The 14,270-nt window shown below is 42.4% G+C and overlaps 1 protein-coding gene across 5 annotated transcripts in view; it reads left to right on the top strand.

Moving 5' to 3' along the window:
* KIF26B (kinesin family member 26B) overlaps positions 1–14,270 on the top strand; it is a 293,782-nt gene that overhangs the window by 77,627 nt on the left and 201,885 nt on the right. The gene's annotated exons all lie outside the window — the stretch shown is intronic.

The following is a 14,270-nucleotide window of genomic DNA, read 5'->3' as shown; positions in this document are numbered from 1 at the left end:
TCAATTTTTTAAAAAATGCTAATATGAACATGAGGAAACTAGCCATAAGAGTTCAGGACAGAGACATTTCAGAGCTTAATTTGTGTGTTAAAGTGCTTGGGCCACCTCATGCATCTGACATCGCTGACACTTGCTGCCAAGAATAGATGTGAAAACAATTAAATGCAAAGCCTGGCTGGGAATACAGGGGCAGGAGGTGGGGTGTAGAATCAGAGGTTCACATTTATTCTGAAAGATGGTGTAAAATGTTTTGGCAGTGCAGGCATAACTGTCCCTAGAAATAAAATGACCTTAATATGCAGTAGTGTATTCAATGTTTAATTTAAAAGAAGAAGCAGAAGAAAAAGCCGTAAAAAACTCTGAATGTATATACACACAATCAAACTTCGTTACAGTTATATTTGCACTGGATACCAAGTGATATCTCTGTAATCCTTCTCTTTCCGTGTCCCCTAAGTTTCACATAATAATTCACAAAATGCTATAGAAGTGGATGCCAAAAAAGGTCTCTGGTGGAGTTTTGTGATCATGCCATAAAGTATTCTATGGATGGTGATGTGGGAGAGTGAGTTAAATTACAATACTAAATGTATGGTTTAGTTGAGAGAACCAAAAGCATTTAAAACTGGGGGGAAAAGGGGAGTGGAGGAGTAGTTGGACTTCCCAGCATCTCCAGCTTGCCAGTCCCAATGGTAATCAGTGCAGACCCTGTAAACATTAATAAAACAGAAAGATCCCAGTGTTCTAGCATCAATTCTGGAAAAGCCTTGAAGACCTTACATGTTGCTAATGTAGTATTGATAAAATGTGTGAAATAATTTCTGATAGAGGCTGTGAGCTGGAGGAACACTTCTGATTATTAATATCAAACTGCACATAAAAATAACGTGGAAAAATAATTAAAATGATTGTAATTAAGTAAAATATAGTGAGATATTTGAGTGTACATTGAAACTTGTTTCCACCCATAAACTTGGAAGAATGGGTTATCAAAAAAATATAACAAGTAGGGCAGCTGTATGCTTTTAAAACGGTGTTGTGTAGGGATTGGGTTCTTACAGCTCCCAGTGTGTGGTTTTTTTTTTCTTCTTTCTTATGGGACATATCTAGTGTTCTTGCTAGCTTTAGCAGTGCGGTGTCATAGGGCTTTTGTGCCTGTGTTACTCTACACATAAAAAAGAGGAAATACAGAATAATGAATGGATTATTGTCAGTCTAGAAGTCTAGTCTTGAATGTCTCAAATTAGGTCAGTTGAACGGGGCCTGTCCATGGCTTCACTGATGACCAATCACCATGGTTGATGACCATGATGATTTTTTGTCATGGGGTGGTAGGTGCTGTTGGCCTAAAGGGCATTCTCTCCTGGAGAGAATGTTGCAGCCACCTTAGCAGATGGAGAGGGTCTAATGAGTTGAACACAGCTCTGGGGCTTTATTAACAGCAAGATATAACCTTGTGTTTGGCTGTTTTCCTTTGAAAAAGGAACCACCATTAAGTGGTTCCTTTTTCCAGGTGTCACTGCTGAAGTGTCCACGTTGCTCCTCTTGGTTTAAAGGCTTCGGGCACCAAACTGCAGTTTGCAGGTACTGCTGTAGGAGCTGGCTGCAGAGGACAAGCATGATGCTCAAGACTGCCATACTTTGTGAATCTTGCCTAAAGCCGTAGCAGTACGTTTCATTTCTTCTGATCTGCTCAGACTCCTTCTGCCCTCCAACTCTTGCTCTGCCTCCATCTCAGTTTGGCTCTTCTGCTAGAGTACTGCAAATAGTGAGGTTTGGTGCTCATTCCAGAGCACTGTGTTCTTTAGTCCATGCCCCATCTGCTTCAGAAAAGAACAGAGCAATTTCTTTGAAGGAACTGTCCAGGTGTGTGTGAATGAGGAGTAAAGATGCATGAGCAACAGAGACGAATTTCAAATTTAAATGAATAGCATCCAGACTCTGCAAATGAAACTTTAAGGAAAGTAAGGTAATGCAGTGATAGGAGAGCTTTCTATCTCATAACTGAAGCTGGATTTATTTTCTCTTTCTGGATATCCAGCTTTCATTTATTCAGACAAAAGAAATTTAAGACAGTAGAATAACAACTCCTTGTTTCCCCCTTCCTGCACTGTTGTTCTTTGAAGAGGCTTTTCTGAATGATGTTGACACTATTTTTTTCTTCTTTTTTTTTTTTTTAAATATAAATCCAGATGTCAGGTTGTCTTTCAATAAATAACAAAAAGTAGATTTTTTGCATGTTGGATAAATTCCGGACATACGTAGGTTTCATAACTTGTTTACCTGTCAGCGGTTGCTGGAATTCTGACAAGGTGCTTCAGGAGGCCACTGGTTTTCTCTGCTTATTCTAAATCTTTTTTGTATAGGCAGATACGTCCAATTTTTCTTAAACTGGGCTTGATTTCTGAACTTATAGAGCTGAATCAGTAGAGAAGAACCTGCAGCCCGAGTTTACAGAGGGTTGCTGTCTTGAAATGATAAATTAATTGCAGGAGTTGCCTTTGGTAGGGGGATTTAATCAATGCATTTCAAGAGCAGTGCCATAGTGGCAGTGGCTGCCTCTAGAGCTAGCAGTTTCATCCTTTCAGATGTCATTCCCGTTTCCCTATCGATTATGCTGTGACTGGGTACGCAAGGAGCCCTGTATTATCTGAAGTCATAAGTGTCTTTAATCTTTACAAAGGTTGGAAGTCCATTCTCCTCCCTGCTGCTTAGAGAGCTTTTCAGCTGACACCGTAACCTGATGAACATTGTATTTTGATTTGAGGCTGGGTAATGTTACCAGGCTCTACTGGAAGCTTTTTCTTCCCCTTTCCCCCTTCTCTTTTTTCTTTTTTTTTTTTTTTAGTTTTCTTTTTCTTTCGCATGGCTCACTTGGGGACTATTTGGGAAAAGATTTGTAATCTTAGCCTTCATCAGACCACACAAGTCAAGAGGCTGATCCCCTCTTGGGCTTGTCAGCAGTCAGCTTATTGAGCACTGAACGTGAGCGGTGCCGGGAGTGGGGGAGGTATGTTTTAGCCCACACTTGTAGATCGGTGTCACGGGGGGCCACAACACCGTGCTGTTTAGCAGCGAGGGCTCATTATGTGCCTGTCCCCTGTGGTCCCTCAGCAAGGGCTTGAGGCTTCTGTTGTCAGCGGATGCGTGAGGGGAGAGGAGGGGCGGGGAAGGGAGTGCTTGGCCTCCCTCGGCTCTGAATGCTTTCATTGAGACCCTGATGAGAACGCCTTCCAACTGAGCCCTGTCACATCCTCCACCCTCGGAGTTGCTTGGGATTTTGTGAGGGTGTGGAGAACGGGATACAGGCTGTGGTGTCTGTGACAGTGCGGGCACCTTTGAACAAACCTAATAGTTCTGAAATGATACTGTGCCTGCTTTTTGGGTTTGGGTTGTTCCTATTTTAATCAGTGACAACAGAAGAGTTTATTAGCTATGCCCCAAAGTTTCCTTAATTTCACATATCTGACCATGAAGTTATGTATTGCAGCAGGGCATTAACCAGCCTGGAGAAGTGCAGTAGTTAGTGTTAGGCCACGTTGCTGGTCCTGGCTCTAAGTCTCCAGAAGCAGCAGTGTTCCCAGAGGACGCATCAAGGCCCACAGAATCACATTGCACTCTGTGCTGTGTAGTTACAGCATGGATGCGTTTCAGAATGGTTACAGGAATGCTTGGAGATCTCTTGAGGAAGGTATTTATAAACAGTGTCCCATCCCTCCAACTCCCAGGGCTGAAAATTGCTGGTAACTTAAAGGCAACATCCTTCATCTGTGCAGGGTGGCCAGACAAGTTCCAGTGGCTAACACAGGTTTCCTAACTCATATGATGGTTTCTTATCCTTGGCAACTCTGTCCAAATAGTTTCTTTTTCAGTTGGCTTCAGATCCACGAAGGTTTCTGCTGTACCCAGATCACCAGCTGCCCGGCAGCCAAGTGACCCAGCAGCCTCTGGAGCCGTGCCCGTACCTTGTGTGGGACAGCCGTGTCGGCCTGGGCCAGTGCTGGTGTGGTGGGTGCCTTGGGAGGGAGCAGCCAAAGACAGGTCCTTAGGTGTCTCCAAAAGCCACAGTGAGTGGAGTTGGAGCTCTGTTCTTCTCACATAAAGCTACACTCAGTAGCCCCACAGCTTCCATCCTGACCACAGCTTCTCATCTGCCTCGTGCATCTTTCTGCACTCACCAGCCCCTCAACCCCAGTCTCTGTCACCTACCCTTGGCGCAAAGTGCCAAATCCTGTAAAACCCTTCCCCCAGCTCCACTGCAGCAGATGCAGTCAGAGTATGCTGAACTGGACCTGAAGCATATGCTAAAGCATACAAATTAGCTTATAGTTGGAGTAGAAAATCACACAGAGTTTAATGAAATTTAGCAGGTATGTTTGTAGCATACTTCAGAGAGAAAGACTGCTTGTTGAGGGCTTGTCATAACACACATTCTACCACTTGAGCCACGTTGGCATGGTTAAAACAGTGCAACTGCCCCAAGGCTGGAGAACAGAACAGAGCTTTGCCTGGTGCAAAGGTGTCCCGTTCTCATGCTGTATATGAAATGGTCATGTCTGTAATTCTTTTCCCACTGAGAGAGCTGGCAGATTCTTGTTACTTCCATTGTTTTTTTCATGGTCTTGTTTTTTTCTTCCACCTCCTCTGTGCATGCCCCAAATATTTATACCGTGCTAACCAAACATAAGTTGATCTAGCAAATGGGTGGAAACCTGCAAACAACTTTGTTCCTGAAATTATTCCCAGCTGAAAAGCTGAGGTGTGCTTTAGCTTCCTGCCCTTTATACTAAGTGGAATAAACGTCCTTTCATGACTGCCCTAATGCCCTTAGATTACTCTGACTGCATGGAGTTGGGGGCACTCAGCACCCTTTAAGATAAAGATTTTACCTTTGTGGTGCATTTTTCTTGGTTTTAGGTTGTTTTTGTCTATCTGTAATTTTGCTTATATAGGCATAAAAATGGTATAAATGTATCTAAAATACTTTACATGAGAAATTTGTAGAGTATAGGAGTCTCTTGGATCTCACTGGAGTGAGTCATCAATAGTGATAAAATCCTAAAGAGAGAAGTATATTTACATACCCAAATTTCACTTCTAAAGAAAAATGTCTTTGATATGTTACATCTCATTTTAGGGGTTCCAGGGATCACAGGCAATAATTACAAGTTATCACATGCACACAAAAGAAATTAAGCAAAAACATAATTAGACAATTTTGATAATTAGATCATTAACATGCTCTTAATATAATTGTGTTAATGGAGATGGCTATAAATACAAAGCTATATCTGGTTAATGTCTGGTATTACATCAAAGCTGAGAAGCTTTCACATGCAAGTGTAACCCACACTGGGATAATTTAAAACTGTTAAAATGAAATTTCAGTGCTTGCACTGGGATTTTTCTTTGCTCGGTTCACAGTATTGATGCTAATAACAATAATGAATAGTGTCACGCACATCCAGTGTGATCAGTGTGGTATCGATTAGCCTGAACCTGGGATTAGCAAAGCACAGGGTGAAGCGGAGTGGCAGGGCTCAGGGGCAGGAGAAGGGGCAGAGGGGACCTGCTTGGTCTGGGGGCTCTGCACACCCATTAGCCCCAGGGAGCCAGAGGCAGGACTGCAAAAGGCTGTGCAAGCCGGAGGGGAAGTGTAGGTACTGTTTTGCGTGGAGGAAGGAAGCAGGACGGTGGTGTTTTGCCCTTTCTGTGGAAAAAAGGGGGATTTCCAAGATGCTGAGTCACAGAAATGTAGTTTCATCTTGGACACAATGGGAGTTTGTGAAGAATCCAAAGGCAGGACCAAGCAGGACAGCCCTTTTACAGGTGAAGGGCTTGGGGGTGAGAAAGAGGCTGTAAATGCTAACAGGCCCAATACTACTGAGGGAAGGGATTTAGCAGGTGAAATTGAGGCTAGGAGAGTCTGCATGGCTAGACAGAAGGGGACATTAGCTGCCTACACAGCAAGTGGCTGTCAGCACCTCATGTGTGGCTACCATTTAAACCAGCAGCCCACCTCAGGCCTGCTGTACATCAAGGAGGACGTTTGAAACAGGTGCTGTCAAACCTCAGAGCTGATAACAGGATGCTCTTGTGCAACTTCTTTCCACCTGAAATGCAGCGTAAGTCTTTCGGGAAAGCAGAGTGGGTACAACACATTAACAGAGATGTGATTCTCCTCCTAGGTCAGCAATTCCAAATCTTTGCTGACCCCATCAGCTAGGCCTTCAAATTATTTATATCAGAAATCAGTTTGGAAAAAATATATGTTCTTTCATAGATCATTCCACTGCTTTTCCCCCTTATTTCTCACTGTCAGCTTCAAGTAGGTATCTCACTTTCTCCCTCTGTAACCTCAGGGGTTGCACAGTGATCCTGGGACTGTTCTCCATGTCTTAACCAGCCCTCCAGATTTCACAGTGCCCACTTCATCCTGGGTCCATTCATGTGAAGGAAATAACTCCTAAACAAGGCATGTAACAGCTCTCCAGATGCTGAGGTGTATGCTCTTTAGTTCAGTTGGAATAAAAAGCTGGTAAAAATCTCCAGTCAGTGCTAGTTTGAGATATGACTGCTGCTGAGTGATAAGAGCAGGTCTGCGTGCAGCTTGTAATGCTCCACATATGCAAAGATTTGAGAATCAGTGCAGAAGGGAGACTTGCTCCTATTTCCAAATTACGTGTTTTTAACAATGTTATCCATCTAATGCAAACTGAAAACAGCAAAGAAGCAAATATATTTCAAATTTTTGTGTCTCTGACTGTGAAGTTGCACGGGAGAGACTTCATTATTACTGCAAAGTGGATATTGTCTTTGTGATATACTTTCCCAGAGGTCAGGAAGAAAATTCTGTTTCCTAGCTGGCACACAGATGAGCTCCATCTGTTTTGAATAAAGTGGGCAGGATTTTACTTTTACTTACAGTTTTGCTAAGATTAAGATTAGTTGGGTTGTCTGGTGTTTTCATATTCAAGGACATTGAAGAAAGTCAATTTAATTAAAGTGTGAATTTCAAATGGCTTTGTTAAATTGCAGTAAAGCTCTGCATATAGGGACTCTTCAGGTTTTAACAGACCGTAATAAGTGTTGCACTAAAGCTTGTGATGGGCTGAGTTTAGTCAATTCATACCCTTGACCTTCCCAGCTCCTCACCAGTCAAGCTGGGAAGGAGGGAAGAAATCCAATAGCGACAGAAAAGAAATTAGAGAAAAGATTCTGAATGAGTGTTGCTTGAGAAGAGCATATCCAAGATGAAGGAGAGTTAGCTCAGGTCAGAATCTCTGCATTAAATACAGATAAATGCAGGTAAAATTTTATTCATGCAGCTTTTTGGAATAAAGAAAACCAAGTAGAGAAAGGAAGATCAGACGTGCAAAGGCAAATCTCTTTACCCACTATAAAATAACCTCTGTTAGTCTACAGGTATTTTTTTTTCTCCAGAACAGTGATCTTAGTTAATATGCCTGCAATATGAAGATACTTACGTTTCTTCGTATGGAGAGAAAAGCACAGGAGTGAGCATGCAGGAATGGTTTTCAAAAACAGAACACAAAAGTAAGCTGAATAGGACACAATCTTTTTGAGTTTCTGATGCAGGTCAGTTGTAGATGGCGTTGAAGCTGAAAAGATTTGATAAAGTTACATTCTGAATAGCTCTTCTGAGAATGAGAGGGCCATGAAATAAACAATAATTCTGCTAATGACTGTTTGCTTAAAATAAACGGAATATGATTCTTATGTTTGAATAGCATTTACAAGAGATTTCAGCTTGCTGCAAATCCATTTGTAAATCATGAGTACAGTAAGTATGTAGGTGTCACAGATAGTGTCCTGACCTTCACACTTGTGATGTTTAGTTACCATTCTTCGGGTATGACACCTATTTGAGAAATCGCTGGTTACAACGTCAATACTTGCTCAGTGCTGGCATTCATCAAAGGACTGCAATGTTCTTCTCACAGGAAAAGCAAGCTAAGCTTTGAAAATCTGGAGTTGTTTTATAAGAATAATTGCTACTGTAGCCTGGTTACCTAGAGGTTCATGTGATCTGTTGATTCAGTGCTTACCAAAGCTTGGAATAATGGGAAAAATTGAAAAGATCAAAGAAAAACAAATGTTATTCCAGTATTTTAACAGGTCTGGCCCATGTAGTTATAGGTCAGTCATGCTTTGTGCTTATCCCAGGTGGGTTTGAAAGGGTGGGTGCAGGATGCCAACAAGAGCAGTGTCTTTGTGAATGGCATTCTGAAGGTTTTTGTGGATTAAAAAAAAAAAAGTATTACATTTGCCACTCTGGTGAGGAGTGAGGCTAAACATCTGGATGATAAAGATAGCAGTTTGTAGGCTCTAGAAAGCATCTCATTCTAGCAATAGCTAGGTCAAATTTGAGGCTGGCGACCAGTTTAGTGAAAAGGCAACTATGGCAAGTGAGTTCTGTGGGGTGACTGGAAACTTGAGCAACAATACATCTGTGCTACATCTAGGTTTGGTACATGACACAAGACTGCTTACAGCAGTGATGCAGAAAAGTACTGGGGGGCCAAGGTGAATAATCAATTGAACACAAGCTCATAGTGTGCTCTGGCGGCTAGGAAAGCAGATGCAATCTGTCAACATTTGGGCAGGAGCGCACCAGGCTGGAAGTAGAGAATAGACCCACTGCTTTTTCCAGTACAAGTGAAGAGGCCGGTGCTGCTTTGTGTTTGTTTTTTGTGCTACAGAAAGGCAGCTGACAATTTCTGCCCTTTTGGCAAGGGCTGAGTTTGTCTACCATGTAGCTATAGAAGAAACATCCCTGCAGGACACCCTCTGCATGCTCTGGTCACAGATTCAAGTCTGGGCTGCAGAGCCCCAGACAGCTGAACAGCAGAGCTCATTGGGCAAGGCTTGGATTTGCACCATTGAGTGTATATTTAGATTTTCCTGCTGCTATTCCATCTCTTCTTCCCAACCCAATTAAAAATCTGGCTGCTGTCTAGCTATCAAATGCGAACACAAACACCTGTGTGCCAGATGTGTGCAGCTGTAAGTCTGTCAGGCTGATCCATCATCAGAGCCATAAGCTGATCCATTGGGCAATTAGAAAACCACTTTTTGTTTTGCCCCTTCTTCTGTTCCTCCTCCCCCTTTTTAATCCTCCTGTTTTTCCAGTGTTTTCTCTCTCCTGCTTCCTGCTGCGGCAAGTTTGTGAGAGGGAGTCTCGCTCAGACTTTATCTGTCTCTTTCAGATAAGAAGACAAAGAGCCTAAACCAAAGGAGTGCGTTTCTCTGGCTGCAGAGTGGCTGGTTTGTACTGACAAACGTTAAATTATTAAAGTCCAAATGTCAGTAGTATCTGCCAGCTCATGAAAAACTCCTTGACACTGTTGACTATACCAGAGAGGATCATGATATGATTCCCCCCCTCCCCTGCTCTATGAAAAAATTGCTCCTACGTCCCATAAATGTGTTCTGGAGATGCTCATTGTAGGACAAGGAGAATTCTTGTGGCCTTTGTGAAAGTGAAGGCTCACATCATCATCAGAAAGCAATTCCTGAAGCTTGAGGGACAAAAATGTTATTAGCTAAAGAGGTGGGTTATGATAACACTGTGGAGGTTTTTACTGCAGTTGATGAGAGAGTCTCTCTGCAAGAGCTTGTCGGAAACAGGGTCATGTAAAAAGCCTCTTCCGTTACTCCCTTTCTCTTCCCTTACAACCTTTGTCTCACCTTTTGTCCTCCTTACAGTCCTCCAGTTCAGGATTCCCCCCTTCTCTGCCCCCTCTCCGCTCTCTCTGCCGTCTCCCAGCGTGCAGTAACAACGCTTGCAGGGGGATGCTCCTGCCAGGGAGAGGAGAGGGTTCCAGAAGGACAAGAGGGAAATCTGTTCTCCTTTTCTAGCAAGGGAGCTGAGATATGCGGAGCAAAAGAAAAAGGGAGGCCATCGCACTGCCCTGTTGGTCTTGTTCACGTACAACTTCTGCTTTTACTTAGCAAAGGCTGCTTGTGCTAGCAGAGATCCTGTCACCTTAGATAATTCAGATGATTCAGTCTTAGCAAAAGCAACTGGTTTTTATCTGAAGGCTCCCAGCTCAGTTTGGTGGTACAGTCCTACTAATTTATAGTCATGGTCCCTCTCCTGTCATACTTATTTGAGGAAAAACTCCCACTGACTTAGGCTTATTTGAACATGCTTTTGCTTTAACAGAAGTGGTGCCATTGTAACAGTGAGAAGCTGTTTTTCAACTGTTGGGGCTCTGGAATGCTGAAAACAGCAGATCTCTGAAATGTAGCCTAGAAGATGATAGGATATGTTTAAGTTAGGATGCAGAGTCACTTGGAAAATAGCCCAAGTGCCTCTGGAAAGTAAATTTACAAGTATAATCTTTTTATTAGGTTAGAAAGTGAGCCCTCAAGAGAGAAAAGAGAACAGAAAAAGATGACTATTTATTTATTTATTTATTTTTAAATAGAGACCAACCGTGGACTAGCATGATTGTGTTTAGAGCAGAGATGTTTGCACAGTCATGGAAAAACATGTGTTTTTTATCAGGGTTAAGGCTCCCCTCCTACTTACATTTCTTAATTAGTTCTTTTACTCCCTGCCTGTGGAGAATGGGAATCTGGAGAACACACTTTCCAGGGCAGAGCTTTGATTGTTGCTTTCCCCCCTACTTCTCCCCTCTCCTTGTGTGATGGATTACATACCGGTGGTCATTGCTGCCTGGACCCTCTCAGAAACAAGAGAAATCCATGAGTTTTTTGTGAGCATCTCCAAGCAGAAACTGACCTCTGTGATCTAGCTAGTGTTGACTGCTTTGTTCTTCCCTGAAGAGCAATGAATAATACTGGTGTTGAAAACCAAAATTTGATAAGCAGGTTTTGAGATCCATTGTAAAGTGGAGTTTTCTCTGAGGTAATGACATAGGATTGGCTACAGTTGGCTGAACCAAATTTAAGATTTGCACAGTTGCATGCCCTACATTACTGTTGACCTTCTTGGTTTGCGAAACAAGTAGCGTGCATACGAAATATTTGCTTATGAACCTCTGATCAGCTAGGTTCCACGTAACATGTAAAAGTGCAAATTGGTCATCCTATTTTTGGCCTGCTACTCTCTGCACCAATTGAGCTCTGCCTGCTTGTGCCCCGTCTCCTTTTGAGCTTTGTGCGAGTGTGTGTGAAACACTGTCCTTCATGCTAAAAGTGTTTGTTTGCTTTCTCTGTAGAGGGAGATGGGCGCCATGCTGGATAGCAGGAAGGAAAGAATTGCTCTTCCTGATCTGCTTTCCAGTGATGGAGTTGCAATGTCATGAAAATTGTAGAGCAAGGTACAGCTTTACGAAGGCAGACAAAGAGAGGATGCTTCTGCATTACCTTACATGATCACACAGTTGTGCTCTCCCCCCTCCTCCCTGAGGTCAGGGCTGCATTTACCCTGTTACAGCTGTGAACTTCAATGTTTTTTAACTAGTGCCTGCTTACTGGGTAAAGCAAGAATTCCTCAGCATCCCTGTCTATGACGGCTCTCTAAAAAGCAAAACTTCCTTAACTCTACTGTATTTCCAATGTAGCTTTATAATTCAGGACCAAAGATGAGGGATAAATTAATAGATGGCCAGAGTGGAGAAGGTCAACAGCCAAACATAGCTGGCTTTGGTATTTACTTGAGGTTGAAAACTCAATGCGAAAATGCTCCTTGCAAACAAGTTCAGTTCAGTGCTCTGTTTAGTTCGGTGCTTGCCTTGTGCATTTTTGCTGTGGTCCATGTTGTGACTGATCTCCTGAAGCTTTCAAACCTCTTACACGTCTTCATTTGTTTATTCTAGGAATAGGAGTTTATAGTAATGCTGTTTATACTAAAGATGGGTGAACCATTAGAGCAATAAGAGAAACCATCGTGAACCTTTGCCCTGAACTCAAACCAAACTCTTATGTGACTTTTAAAGTTCTGTTTCAATTTCAGTGTCACTGTACTTTGTTCTGTCAGGACTGGAAATGAGTGCCAAAATATAAATGGTATTTCCAGTGTCAACCTCAGATTTCACAAGCAAATCTGCTCTCATGACAGTGTGTATGGAGATTCTGAGACCTCACAAGTTTTAGTAGTGAGTATAACCTTTCCAACTCCTGCTGCTCAGTGCAGCTAGCACAAACCACATATTCATGGGGTTTGCCCATCGCTATTTCATACAGGCCTATGGGACAAGATACTGTTTATTGAACTAATAGGCATTCTGTAGGGAAATGTGTGCAGATGATTGCTTGCACATGAAATAATGAAACATAATGTCATCTAGCTGCATTTCCTTGTTCTTCAAACAAGGGTGCTGTGACTGTCCAGCCCTGACCTTCCCCTAGATGTGTTGCAAGTCTGCCCACTAATTCTTCTGTGAAATTACACTGGAGCTGGCCAGTGCAGAATAACAAAGTAATGGGCTCTAGCATTTTTTTATTGTTGTTGAGAACAGACTGTGACTAACGTTTCTGGAACCTGTGTTTCTCCAAATTCATTTGCTATCCTTTAGGATTTTGTTTCATATTCCGGACCTGGATCCAGTTTTGAGCTATCTATCTAGGGGAGTCTGATAGATAACGAGGGCCAGTTGTAGCAGTAATCAATTCAGGTGGTGTCTGTTTTCTTCCTTTCTACTCCCGAGGAGGAACAGTATTCCTTCCTCTTTCTCTGTTTATTGTTGTATCAGAGAATGATCTGATGTTTGTTTTAACACTGAGATGAAGCTGGATTCACTGCTGTCCAGCACTCCTTAAAGCTGGTGTGCTACTTGAATATTTATATCATGCTGACATTTGCTTACTTGAAGAGAAGACTTTATTTCCTTGGAATATTTATCATAGTATCCAGGAATTTCCATGTTAAACTGCTGCTGGATCTGAATGCTGTGTAAGTACCTGGGTTCAAGGCCAGTTGCTTAAGGGAAGTTAACTTTCAAAGAACAACCACCAGCTCTGTGGCATTAGCTAGCTGCAGGAAGAGCTGGCAAGGATTTTTCCTGGACTGACACTGAGCAGCCTGGAAAGAAGACTCAGACCTCACTTCAGCTGTATGGATGGCTTTGTGCATTAAGGGAAAAGTAGAGTCCTCTCCCTGCGTACCTGGCATCATGGATGGGGTGCCTATATCTGATGTGATCTGTTGACCTAGTTGTGGTCTTGGATGGAAAATAGGATTTGACATCTTTTGCTTCCTGTTTTTTCCCCCTGATTTCCATCAGCCACTTTCCTGAAGGTTAAGGGGGGAGGGCTGATGCAGAATCCAGTTCCTGCCTCCCTGACACACTTTGATGCCCTGACCCCCTTTGTGCATGGAATAGAAATGACCAGTTTGAGGCTTGATCAGATCTCAGCCTCCTGTTGTTTCCCATCAGCTTATATGGCTCTCTTGGGCTTCTGGGGCTAGAACTGCTCTTTTGCTGCTGTGCATAAAGAGGCGCCATGATTTATGAATCAATTAATCACTGCATGCTGAGGAGCTGTTCACGGTAGTTAAACAGTGAAAATAAAATGCTTGAGTATATAATAAAGATGGATCATAATGAATGTGACCCTTTACCGATGAATTTTCTCCCTCCTTATATGATACCCCTACTCATTTTTTCCCAGTGTAGCTAAACTATCAAGACATGAAATCTGTCTATCTTTGATGGCATGGGGTTCATCAAATTACTCGATAAGGGTGGTCTCTATTTTTGGATTTTTTTTAATTTCTACTTTTCCAGTTTGATTTCACTTTCCTGCTTAAGCTGATAAAGCCTCAAAGAAGAAGAAAAAAAATAGATTCTGATGCTACTGCATGTAAATCTTTTTAATAATTAGAACAAAATTCACCAATAAGTCCCCAAAACTTAAGGAGGGGAAGCCTGGCCTGTAAAAGCACTAAAATATTGTGTGAAATTTCCATAACCAGTGACTCAAGTATAAAGCTCTGTTTCCTCACCTACCTTATCTTGGTTACGTACATATATGTATGTGCATTCATATGTATGTGTATATATGTACATATTCTCCACCACTTCCAGCATTGCTGGTCTAGAACTCCTGTTTTTTGCATGTAAAGAGAGAACCTCAGATGAGTACACTAGAAATGTTAGTTTCCATCACGTAGCTGTCATGGTTTGTTCTGCATAACATCATTGCTCTGCATTTGTGAGACCACACAATACTACATAACTAGTCAGGTTTGGTGATAAGCCCTGCTATGACTGCTGTTTGGCATCACAACTTGCTGAAGCACTTACTGTGCAGATTGGGCCAGCGTTGTAGTCAGA

Source organism: Anser brachyrhynchus (assembly GCF_964034855.1).
Source record: "Anser brachyrhynchus genome assembly, chromosome: 3".
NCBI classification, from domain to species: Eukaryota; Metazoa; Chordata; class Aves; order Anseriformes; family Anatidae; genus Anser; species Anser brachyrhynchus.
The sequence above is the reverse complement of the archived record's forward strand: the minus strand, read 5'-3'. Positions and strand labels throughout refer to the sequence as shown.